This window comes from Tamandua tetradactyla, chromosome X (assembly GCF_023851605.1).
Source record: "Tamandua tetradactyla isolate mTamTet1 chromosome X, mTamTet1.pri, whole genome shotgun sequence".
NCBI classification, from domain to species: Eukaryota; Metazoa; Chordata; class Mammalia; order Pilosa; family Myrmecophagidae; genus Tamandua; species Tamandua tetradactyla.
The window spans coordinates 150,881,751-150,894,391 of NC_135353.1; the positions used below are offsets into that span (position 1 = coordinate 150,881,751).

The 12,641-nt window shown below is 35.5% G+C and overlaps 1 long non-coding RNA gene and 1 pseudogene across 1 annotated transcript in view; one reads left to right on the top strand and one right to left on the bottom strand.

The window, feature by feature from the left end:
• Window positions 1-12,641, top strand: part of LOC143670116 (uncharacterized) — a 224,449-nt gene that overhangs the window by 169,196 nt on the left and 42,612 nt on the right. The window lies entirely within an intron of this gene.
• On the bottom strand, window positions 9,701-10,787 carry LOC143670867 (eIF5-mimic protein 2-like; annotated as a pseudogene).

The following is a 12,641-nucleotide window of genomic DNA, read 5'->3' on the forward strand; positions in this document are numbered from 1 at the left end:
AAAAGTGCCTCACCTAATCATGGGAATGCAGAGTCCAAAATCTGCAAAGCAGGCTGTGAAGCTGATGATTCTGATGGAGGGTCTGGATGAACTCCACAGGAGAGGCTTGCCGGCTGAAGCAGGAAGAGAACCTGTCTCTTCTGAATCCTCCTCAAAAGGTTTCCAGTGATTAGATTAAGCATCACTCATTGCAGAAGACAGTCCTGTTGGCTGATTTCTAATGGAATCAGCTGTGGATGCAGCTGACCTGATCATGATTTAATTTTGTGAAATGTCCTCATCGCAACAGGCAGGCCAGCACTTGCCCAACCAAACAAACAGGTACCACCATTTGGCCAAGTTGACACATGAACCTGACCGTGACAGGGAGCTTCTTGATGACTGATTCAACCTCTTTACTGATGATTGATTTGTTGAGGTCATCTGTTTCTTCTCAAGTAAATGTTGGTGGTTCATACTTTCTAGAAGTTGTCCATTTCGTCTGCATTGTCTGGTTTATTAGCATGTAGTTGTTCAGAGTATCCTCTCATTACCTCCTTTATTTCTGTGGGGTCAGTGGTTATGTCTCCTTTTCCATTTTTTATTTTATTGCATCCTCTCTGTTTTTCTTTTTGTCAACCTACCTAATCGTCCATCAATTTTATTGATTTTCTCAAAGAACCAACTTCTGGTTTTGTTGATTTTCTTGATTGTTTTCATGTTCTAAATTTATTTTATTTCTGCTCTAATCTTCATTATTTCTTTCCTTTTGTTTGCTTTGGTGTTAGCTTGCTGTTCTTTCTCTAGTTCTTCCAAGTGAATGATTAATTCTTCGATTTTTGCTGTTTCTTCTTTTTTAGTACAGGCATTTAAGGCAAAAATTTCCCTCTTAGCACTGCCTTTGCTGTATGTCATTTTCATTTGCTTTGAAATATTTATTGATTTGTCTTGTTTCTTCCTTGACCTACTGGTTGTTTAAGAGTGTGCTGTTTAGCCTACATTCATTCGTGAACTTTTGGCCATCTGCCTGTTACTGCTTTCTAACTTCATTCCATTATGATCTGAGGAAGTGTTTTTTCCCTTTGTTTTGTTAATGTAGTGAATTACGTTAAGCGATTTTCTTAGGTTGATTCACCCTTGCATCCCTGAGATAAACTCCACTTGATCATGGTGTTAGAATTCTTTTACTGTGTTCTTAGATTTGATTTGCTAGTGTTTTTTGAGGATATTTGCATCTGTATTTGTAAGAGAAATTGGTCTATAATTTTTTTATGGTATCTTTATCTGTCTTTGATATTAGGGTGATGTTGTCCTCAAAGAATGAATTAGGTAGTGCTCCCTTTTATGAAATTTTTTGGAAGAGTTTGACCAGGATTGGTATCATTTATTTTTGTAATGATTGGTAGAATTCACCTGTGATGCACTCTGGTTTTGGGCTTTTCTTTGTTGGAATGTTTTTTTGATGACTCATTCAATCTTTTTGCTTGTAATTGGTCTGTGGAGATCTTCTGTTTCTTTTAGAGTCAGTGTAGGTAGTTTGTGTGTTTCTAGGGATTTGTCCATTTAATTTAGGTTGTCTAATTTGTTGGCATATAGTTCATAGTATCCTCGTCTGATCCTTCTTATTTGTCAGGTCAGTAGGTATGTCCCCACTCTCATTTCCAATTTTTTTTACTTTCATCCACTCTTTTTTTGTTTGTCAGTCTTGTGAATGGTCAATTTTATTAATCTTTTCTAAGAACCTTCTTTTGGTTTTGTTAACCTTCTTTATTGTTTTTTATTTTTTATTTCATTTATCTCTGCTCCATCTTTGTCATTTCTTTCTTTTTGCTTGCTTTGGCTTTAGTTTGCTATTCTTTTTCTAGTTTCTCCAGGTATGCAGTTAGATCGTTGATTTTAGTGCTTTCTTCTTTTGTAAAGTAAGTATTTAGAGCTGTTAACTTCCCTCTGAGCACTGCCATCACTGTATCCTGTAAGGTTTTTTTTCCCCATATTTTATTGTGTTTTCTTATATATTGAATTGGAGAATTCTTTATATATTTATCAAGGCCAATTTCTTTTTTACTTTTTTCTTAACTTTTTTATTTTAAAATATAATATATATGCAAAGGAAAGAAAGAAAAAAGCCGTAGTTTTCAAAGCAGTTTTCAACAAGTAGTTACAGGACAGATCCCAGAGTTTGTCATGGGGTACCATACCATCTTCTCAGATTTTTCCTTCTAGCTGCTCCAAAGCATAGGTGGCTAGAAGGAATAAATATTTTCTTTATCATCATTTAACTTTTTTTCTTTTTAGGTGAAAAATAACATATATACCAAAAAGCAATAAATTTCAAAGCATAGCACAACAATTAGTTGTGGAACAGATTTCAGAGTTTGCTATGGTTTACAATTGTACAATTTTTAGGTTTTTACTTTTAGCTGCTCTAACATACTGGAGACTAAAAGAAATATCAATATAATGATTCAGCTATCATATTCCTTTGTTAAACCCAGCCTTCTCTATATAACTCCACCATCATCTTTGATCTTTCTTCCACTCTTTAGGGGTATTTGGGCTATGCCATTCTAACTTTTTCTTGTTGGAAGGGGCTATCAGTAATATGGGGTAGGGAGATGGAACTAACTTATGTCCTGGAGAGGCTGGTCCCTCTAGGTTTCAGGACTTATCTGGTCCAGCGACTGTCATTTATTTATTTATTTTAATTAATTAATTAATTTATTTATTTTTGCATCACATAGTTGTATATTCATCATGATGATCATTTCTTAGAACATTTGCATCAATTCAGAAAAAGAAATAAAAAGAAAACGGAAAAAAATTCATACATACCATACCCCTTACCCCTCCCTTTCATTGATTACTAGCATTTCAATCTAAGTTTATTTTAACATTTGTTACCCCTATTATTTATTTTTATTCCATATGTTTTACTCGTCTGTTGATAAGGTAGATAAAAGGAGCATCAGACATAAGGTTTTCACAATCACACAGTCACATTGTGAAAGCTATATCATTATACAATCATCTTCAAGAAACATGGCTACTGAAGGCAGCTCTGCATTTTCAGGCAGTTCCCTCCAGCCTCTCCATTACACCTTAACTAAACAGGTGATATCTATCTAATGCATAGGAGTAACCTCCAGGATAACCTCTCGACTCTGTTTGGAATCTCTCAGCCATTGACACTTTATTTTGTCTCATTTCACTTTTCCCCCTTTTGTTGGAGAAGGTTTTCTCAATCCCTTGATGTTGAATTCCAGCTCATTCTAGGATTTCTGTCCCATGTTGCCAGGAAGGTTTACACCCCTGGGAGTCATGTCCCACGTAGACAGGGGGAAGGCAGTGAGTTTGCTTGGTTGGAGAGAGAGGCCACATCTGAGCAACAAAAGAGTTTCTCTTGGGGGTGACTCTTAGGCCTAATTTCAAGTAGGCTTAGCCTACCCTTTGTGGGGTTGTTTCTTACGAAGAAATCCCAAGATTGGGGGCTCAGCCTATTGCTTTGGTTGTCCCCACTGCCTGTGAGAATATTAAGAATTCTTCATTTGGGGAAGTTGAATTTTTCCTCCTTTCTCACCATTTCCCCAAGGGGACTTTGCAAATACTTTTTTACTCATTGTTCAAATCCTTCTGGGATTTATCGAGGCATCACTCTGGAAAAACCTTTAAAATATCATGCCCTACTCAAGGTTCCATGTACTTATGGTGTTCAATTAAGCTGTCCACATAAGTAATATTAGGAAATGTACAAGTCAAAATATAAATTTTGTACCAAATAAGCATTTTTTACTTTAGTCTCCCACATAAGTTAAAGTTTTAAAATATTACTTACCATCTATTTTCAACACCCTGTATTATTGACATTCCTTTGTTCTTCCTCATGCAAAAACATTTTTAAATGTATACATTTAGTCACTATCATTATACATTCTAGGCATTCTGAGATTATACCATCTCAGTCTTTATCGTCTATCTTTCCTTCCAATTTCATTTGTGCCCCCAGGCCTCCTCCCCCTATCATTCTCATATTCAGCTTCATTCAGTGTTCTAACATTATTATATTACAGTTAGTTTGTATTGTGCTATCCATTTCTGAATTTTTACAACCAGTCCCATTGCACCATCTGTATCCTTTCAGATCCAATTACCCAATATCTACCCTATTTCTATCTCCTGATGACCTCTGTTCTTAACTGAAATTATCCAAATTTATTCATTAATGTTAGTTCATATCAGTGAGAGCATACAGTATTTGTCCTTTTGTTTCTGACTAATCTCACTCAGCATAATGTCCTTAAGGTCCGTCCATGTTGTTACATACTTCATAACTTTATTCTGTCTTATTATTCTGCCATAGTATTCCACTGTATGTATATACCACAGCTTGTTTAGCCACTCATCTGTTGATGGACATTTAGGCTGTTTCCATCTCTTGGCAGTTGTAAATAATACTGCTATAAACATTGATGTGAAAATGTCCGTTTGTGTCTTTGCTCTCATGTCCTCTGAGTAGATACCTAGCAATGGTATTGCCAGGTCATATGGCAGTTCTACACTTAGCTTCCTGAGGACCCGCCAAACTGCTTTCCACAGGAGTTGTAACATTTGACATTCCCACCAACAGCGGATTAGTGTGCCTCTTTGTCCACATCCTCTCCAGCACTTGTTGTTTTCTGTTTTATTAATAATGGCCATTCTGGGGGGTGTGAGATGATATCTCATTGTAGTTTTGATTTGCGTTTCCCAAATAGCCAAGGTAGTTGAGCATCATTTCACGTTACTTTTGGCCATTTGTATTTCCTCTTCTGAGAAGTCTTTTGCCCATTTTGTAATGGGGTTGTCTGTCTTTTTGTTGTTGAGTTGAACAATCTCTTAATATATTCTAGATACTAGACCTTTATCTGATATAGCATTTCCAAATATTGTCTCCCATTGTGTAGGCTGTCTTTTTCACTTTCTTGACGAATTTCTTTGATGCACAAAAGTGTTTAATTTTGAGAAGTTCCCATTGATTTCTTTCTTTCTTCAATGCTTGTGCTTTGGGTATAAGGTCTAGGAAACAGCCTCCTATTATAAGATTTATAAGATATTTCTCTACATTTTCTTCTAACAGTTTTGTGATCTTAGGTCTAATGTTTAGGTCTTTGATCCATTTTGAGTTAATTTTTATATAGGGTGTGAGATATGGATCCTTTTTCATTCTTTTACATGTGTATATACAGTTCTCTAGGCACCATTTATTGAAGAGAGTGTTCTGTCCCAGGTGAGTTGGCTTGACTGCCTTATCAAAGATAAGTTGTCTATAGATGAGAGGGTCTATATATGAACACTATTTGATTCCATTTGTCAGTATATCTATCTTTATGCCAGTACCATGCTGTTTTGACCACTGTAACTTCATAATATGCCTTAAAGTCAGGTAGCATGAGACCTCCGACTTCATTTTTCTTTCTCAGGATACTTTTATCTATTCGGGGCACCCTGCCCTTCCAGATAAATTTGGTTATTGGTTTTTCTATTTCTGAAAAGCAAATTTTTTGAATTTTAATTGGTATTGCGTTGAATCTGTAAATCAGTTTAGGTAGAATTGACATCTTAACTATATTTACTCTTCCAATCCATGAAGATGGTATGTCCTTCCATCTATTTAGGTCTTCTGTGATTTCTTTGAACAATTTCTTTGTATAGGTCTTTTGTCTCTTTAGTTAAATTTATTCTTAAATATTTTATTCTTTTGATTGCAATTGTAAATGGAATTTTTTTCATGATTTCCACCTCAGGTTGTTCATTCTTAGTGTATAGAAACACTACAGATTTTTGAGTGTTGATCCTGTAATCTGCCACTTTGCTGTGCTCATTTAATAGTGCTAGTAGTTTTGCTGTTTATTTTTCAGGGTTTTTGACATATAGTATCATATCATCTACAAACAGTGAGAGTTTTACTTCTTCCTTTCCAATTTTGATGCCTATTTCTTTTTCTTGTCTGATTGCTCTGGCTAGAACTTCGAGCACAGTGTTGAATAACAGTGGTGATAGTGGACATCCTTGTCTTGTTCCTGATCTTAGGGGGAAAGTTTTCGGTTTTTCCCCATTGAAGATGATGTTAGCTCTGGGTTTTTCATATATTCCCTTTATCATGTTGAGGAAGTTCCCTTCTATTCCTATCCTTTGAAGTGTTTTCGACAGAAAAGGATGATGAATTTTGTCAAATTCCTTTTCTCCATCAATCAGGATGATCATGTGGTTTTTCTGCTTTGATTTGTTGATATGGTGTGTTACATTAATTGATTTTCTTATGTTGAACCGTCCTTGCATACCTGGGATGAATCCTATTTGGTCATGGTGTATAATTCTTTAAATATGCTGCTGGATTCAATTTGGAAGAATTTTTTTGAGGATCTTTGCATCTGTATTCATAAAAGAGATTGGTCTGTAGTTTTCTTTTTTTTTGGAATATCTTTGTCTGGCTTTGGTATGAGAGTGATGTTCGCTTCATAGAATGAGTTGGGTAGCTTTTGCTCCTCTTCAATTATTTTTTGAAGAGGTTGAGCAAGATTGATAGTAATTCTTTCTTGAATGTTTGTTAGAATTCACATGTGAAGCCATCTGGTCCTGGACTTTTCTTTTTGAGGAGCTTCTTAATGACTGATTCAATTTCTTTACTTGTGATTGGTTTGTTGAGGTCGTCTGTTTCTTCTCAAATCAATGTTGGTTGTTCATGTGTTCCTCAGAAGTTGTGCAGTTCATCTATATTGTCAAGTTCATTAGCATAAAGTTGTACATAGTATATTCTCATTACTTCCTTTATTTCTGTGAGGTCAGTGGTTATGTCTCCTCTTCCATTTCTGATTTTATTTATTTGCATTCTCTCTCTTCTTTTTGTCAATCTCGCTAAGGGTCCATCAATCTTATTGATTTTCTCATGGAACCAACTTCTGGTTTTGTTGATTTTCTTGATTGTTTCATGTTCTCAATTTCATATATTTCTGCTCTAAACTTTATTATTTCTTTCATTTTGCTTGCTTTAGGGTTAGTTTGCTGTTCTTTCTCTACTTCTTCCAAGTGGACAGTTAATTCCTCGATGCTTGCTCTTTCTTGTTTTTTGATATAGGCATTTAGGGCAATAAATTTCCCTCTTAGCACTGCTTTTGCTGCATCCCATAAATTTTAATATGTCATGTTTTCATTTTCATTTGCCTCGAGATATTTTCTTGTAATTTCTTCCTTGACCCACTGGTTGTTTAAGAATGTGTTGTTAAACTCCATATATTTGTGAATTTTCTCTCACTCTGCCTAATATTGATTTCCAACTTTATTCCTTTATGATCTGAGAAAGTGTTTTGTATGAAATCAGTCTTTTAAAATTTATTGAGAGTTACTTTGTGGCCCAGTATATGGTCTATCCTTGAGAATGATCCATGCGCACTTGAGAAAAAAGTGTATCCCACTGTTGTGGGGTGTAATGTTCTATAAATGTCTGTTACATCTAGCTCATTTATTGTATTATTCAAATTCTCTGTTTCTTTATTGATCCTCTGTCTAGATGCTCTGTTCATTGATGAGAGTGTGGAATTGAAGTCTCCAACTATTGTGGTAGAGTTGTCTGTTTATCTTTTCAATGTTTGCCCCACATATTTTGGAGCATTCTGGCTCGGTGAATAAATATGATTGTTATTTCTTCTTGTTGAATTGTTCCTTTTATTAATACATGGTGTCCTTCTTTGTCTCTTTTAATGGTTTTACATTTAAAGTCTAATTTGTTGGATGTTATAGCTACTCCTGCTATTTTCTGATTGTTTTTTGCATGGAATATCTTTTCCCAGCCTTTTATTTTCAACCTATGTTTATCCTTGGGTCTAAGATATGTTTCCCGTAGACAGCGTATAGATGGGTGCTGTTGTTTAATCCATTCTGCCAGGCTATGTTTTTTGATTGGGAGTTTAATCCATTAACATTTAGCTTTATTACTGTAGGGGCAGTACTTTCTTCTACCATTTTGCCTTTTGGATTTTATATGTTATATCTAATTTTCCTTCTTTTTACCTTTTCTGATAGTCTTCGTTTCTACACTCTTCTCCACACCTCTCTCTCTCCTGTCTTTTCATATCTTTCTCTAGTACTTCCGTTAACATTTCTTGCCGAGCCGGTCTCTTGGTCAGAAATTCTCCAAGTGATTTTTTTGTGTGAAAATATTTTAATTTCTCCCTCATTTTTGAAGGACAGTTTTGCTTAATATAGAATTCTTGCTTGGCAATTTTTCTCTTTTAGTAATTTAAATACATCACCCCAGGGTCATATCACTCAAGTGCTCTGTTTCCTTATTGATCTTCTGGGTAGATGTTCTGTGTACTGATGAGTGTGATATATTGACATTTCCAGCAATTACTGTAGAGGTGTCTTTTTTCTCCGTTCAGCTTTGCCATTGTTTGCCTCATGTATTTTTGAGCACTGTAATTAAATGCATAAATAATGTTCTTTGCCTCTTGTAGCAGCTTTAACTTAATGTCTGTTTTCTCTAATATTAATATAGCTACCCCAGCTCCTTTTTGGTTGCTATTTGGATGGAATATATTTTTCCATCCTTTTACTTTCAAACTGTTTATATCTTGGGGTCTAAGGTGTGTCTCTAGTAGCAACATGTAGTTGGATTGTGTTTTTTTAAAAATCCATTCTGAAAATCTGTGTTTTTGATTGGGGAATTTAATCCATTAACATTCAGTGTTATTACTGTAAAGGCAGTACTTACTTCAGTCATTTCGTCCTTTCGTTTTTATATGTCATATAGTTTTTGTGCTGTATGTGACTAATCTCTCATTTCTGTTTCTGTGCATTTTATAAATTCTTTCTTTATGGTTACCTTGAGGTTGGTATTACACAACCTATATCTATAACCTGCCAATTTGAAAAGATACCAATTTAATTTTAATAGCATACACATTCTGTGCTGCTATATACCTCCCTCTATATATGTTGTTTTTGTCCACATTACCTCTTTATATTGTTCATGTTCATTATCAGGAAATAATGATACACTTAAAATTGAAGTGTCTTTTGACTCTTATAAGAATTAAAAAGTATAGTTCTACATTAAGGATACAATACTATTGGGTTCTGCAGTTACCTGTTTAGTTGCTTTTACTAGAGATCTTCACATCTTCATGCTACTCAAATCCACTCTCTCCTGTGTTTTTCTTTCAACCGAGGAATTCCCTTTAGTATTTCTTTTAGGGCAGATCTTTTTGTGGTAAACTCTCTATTTCTCTTTATAAGTGAAGGTTTTAAATTCTGTCTCTCTTTTTTTGAGACTTTGAATACTTTTACAGTTTAATTTGCAAACAGAGGTTTTATAACAAATTGTTTTCAACCAAATTATATCTTGAAATCTGCTTATATAGAAAACCCAGGGAATAAAGTAAACCACTCACTGTGGAAGGTCTTACATTTCATTATTACATTAGAAAATGTAGGAGGTAGAATAACTGAAAAGACAAATGCAACATTTGATTCAAATCTATAGCTCCTGTAGCTAGTTAAAACATAGTTTTAGAGAGTACACCAAGCATTTTCAGTAACCATTGAAATATTTAAAATAAAATTTGCCATGAAAGCCCTCTATCCTGCTTGATATAGAAAAATAGGAAGATGTAAGAACCAGAACACATGAGGCATGATGTTTTATCTACAACTTCTGCTTGCTTTACTGAAGGTTTACTTTCCAAATTCAGTCACCTTCTTCAGCTTTAGACTCAGATTTTTCTTCAGCATTTTTGAGCCACTACAAATTTTTCATTTGGTCAAGGAAGATGCTTTTCCCCTTAGTAGCATGTGCTCTTTATGCCACTTCAGAATGGGCTCTTCATTCAGGACATCAACTTTATAGAAAAGCAGCACTATGTTCTGGAAAGCTTTCATGAAATTAATGTTGTCATAACAATACTCCTGAATCTTCAGTAATGGGGTTAGTTCAGACTGACCTTGAGTAGTAAAGGCAGCAAATAGATCGCTGTATTGCTTCAAGTGCTTGATGACTTTCTCTGCTACAAGCTCCTCTTTTGTGTTCCATTCCACAGTGCTCATTATACTTGACCAGACTATTCCAATGACAACTGGTTCAGGGATGTTGTATTTTTCATCTTCTCCTTGACATATACAATGATATCCTTCAATGAATCGCCATGTGACCTCCATTCTTGAGGTTCTTTCTGGAGCTCTTTATGAGCGCCTATTGTTTGCTGATTCTGAACATACTCAGAAAGCTGTTTCAGGCCTGCCTGAGAAAACACTCTGTGAAGTGTTGGGTGCTTTCCTTATTGGCAGGAAAAAGTTTCATCGGTCTGTCATCTGTGCTGACTTTCTAAAGACATACAGCTACTGCATTGGTATACTTTTCATTCATCCATGATTTAAAGAGCTTCACAGCGAAAGCTGCTGAAACCCCCTTTTAAAATCAAATTCTCCTTATAAGGCTATTAAAAATGGATACACTGTGTCCCATTAGTCAGAAGAACACCAGTCAACAAAGGCAGCTTATTCCTGCCTGACTCCAAAAACCCTTTAAGAACAACAGCAGCTTTTAAACTTCATCTGCAGAACATTTCTCCAGGTATTTGTAGCACCTGAGCAACTTGTTAAAAACCTGAGCAAATGCTTGCATGGTTTCTAGGTCTTCTTATTCTGGGAACATACAGACTTCTGTATGTATCATGTCATCTGCCAGTGTACCGCCTGGGACCAGTATTATACAGGCCACCAGAAATGTCAGAGTGTTTTTTTACATCAGTGGTAATCAAGTTTTGCTCCAGAAGCATCATGAAACTTTACTACTGCTTCCAAGTTAGTAACAGGTTCAGTTAAGCCTTGAATAATACAGTCCTGAGACTGAGTAGGGTCAAACCTCTCTTTTTCATCTCCTTTCCTAGTTTTGAAATGCTATCCTGATAGGGTTGGGTTTTGCTGCTGTTGATTATTCATAAAAGACACCCTCTACTGCTGAAATTGGGGCTCCAGATCCTGGCAAGAATTACCACCACCACTGCTTGGCTCACCACTGAAGCAGTAGCCTCAGCTCTCGAATCCAGGCCCTGGACCTGGCCTTGCTTCATGCAATGGTCTCTATTCAGGTCCATCCAAGCTGACTGCACTGGGCCTACTGACTTCCTTGCCCTCTGCCCAGTGATGAGGGGCTGCAGCATTGGCCCATTGAGAGCATGGCACTGTGCCTCACCAATCTCCTTTATTTTTTTTTGTAACAAATAAACATTTTTTTGCTTTAGTCTCACACATAAGGTGACATTTTAAAATATTAATTACCATCTATTTTCAGCACCTTGCAATAATGACATTCAATCTCCTTTATTTTTGAAGGTCATTTTTGCTAGATAAAGAATTTTGGGCTGGCAATTTTTCTTTTTCAGTACCTTAAATATGCAACTGCCTTCTTGCCTCTGTGCTTTTACTGCTTAGAAATTGGCACTTAGTCTTATTGAGGATCCTTTGTATGTGACAAATTGTTCTCTCACTGCTTAAGAATTATCTCTTTATATTTGGTATTTGACATTCTGATTAGTATGTGTCTTAGAGTAAGTCTACTAGGATTTATTCTGTTTGGAGTGTATTGTGCCTCTTGGATATGTATTTTTTATGTTTTTCATAAGAGTTGGAAAATTTGGGGCCATTATTTCCTCAAATATTCTTTCTGCCCCTTTTCTCTTCTCCTTTCCTTCTGGTACTCCCATGATGCATATGATTGTATAGTATATGCTGTCACTCAAGTCCCAGAAATACTGCTCAATTTTTTTCTGTTCTTTTTTCTGACTAGTCTTCTGACTGCATGAATTGAATTGTCCTGTCTTCTAGTTCATGGATGTGTATATTCACGTCTTTTGCTAAGTTCTGGAAATTTTCTGCCATTATTTCTTTGAGTATTCATCCTCCCCCTGTCTCTCTTTCTCCTCCTTCTGGGACTCCCATACTGTATATTGGTACACATGATAGGGTCCCAGAGTTCTCTTAGGCTATTTTTGCTTTTTGTAATTATTTTTTTCTTTCTGTTCCTCAGCCTGACTAATTTCAATCATCTTGTCTTTGAGTTTGCTGATTTTTTCTCCTGTTGAAACCCTACTGGGAATTTTTCATTTCAGTCATTATGGTCTTCAATGCCAATAAGTCTGTTTGGATCCTTTTAAAAATTTCTATCACTTTATTGAGATTTTCTTATTGTTTTCCCAATCTCCTTTAGATTTTTCTCTGTTTTGTCCTTTATCTCCTTGACCATCTTGATGATCACTTTTTTAAAAATGCTTTGACTGGTATGTCCACAGCCTGCTCTTCTTCATTGATTTTTTCTGGATTTTTGCCCTGTTTGTTTAGATGGACCATCATTTCCTGATTCTTTGTTTGTCTTGTAATTTTTTGTTGCACACAGTACGTTTTTTTTTTAATTGGCAGCATTTGTTTTTATTATGGGACATAAAATAATGGCTTGTCTTACAATTGATTACGTCATTGATTCCATAAGATAAGGTATATTGCTTCATTGTAAACTCAATATGAAGAAACACTGGTTCCTGCTGAAATTTTCAAAAAGAATACTGTTCATAATCCAGATGTGTGATTCCAGTAATAGGAACCATAGTACAAGATGTTGCAGAGACCTGAGATTT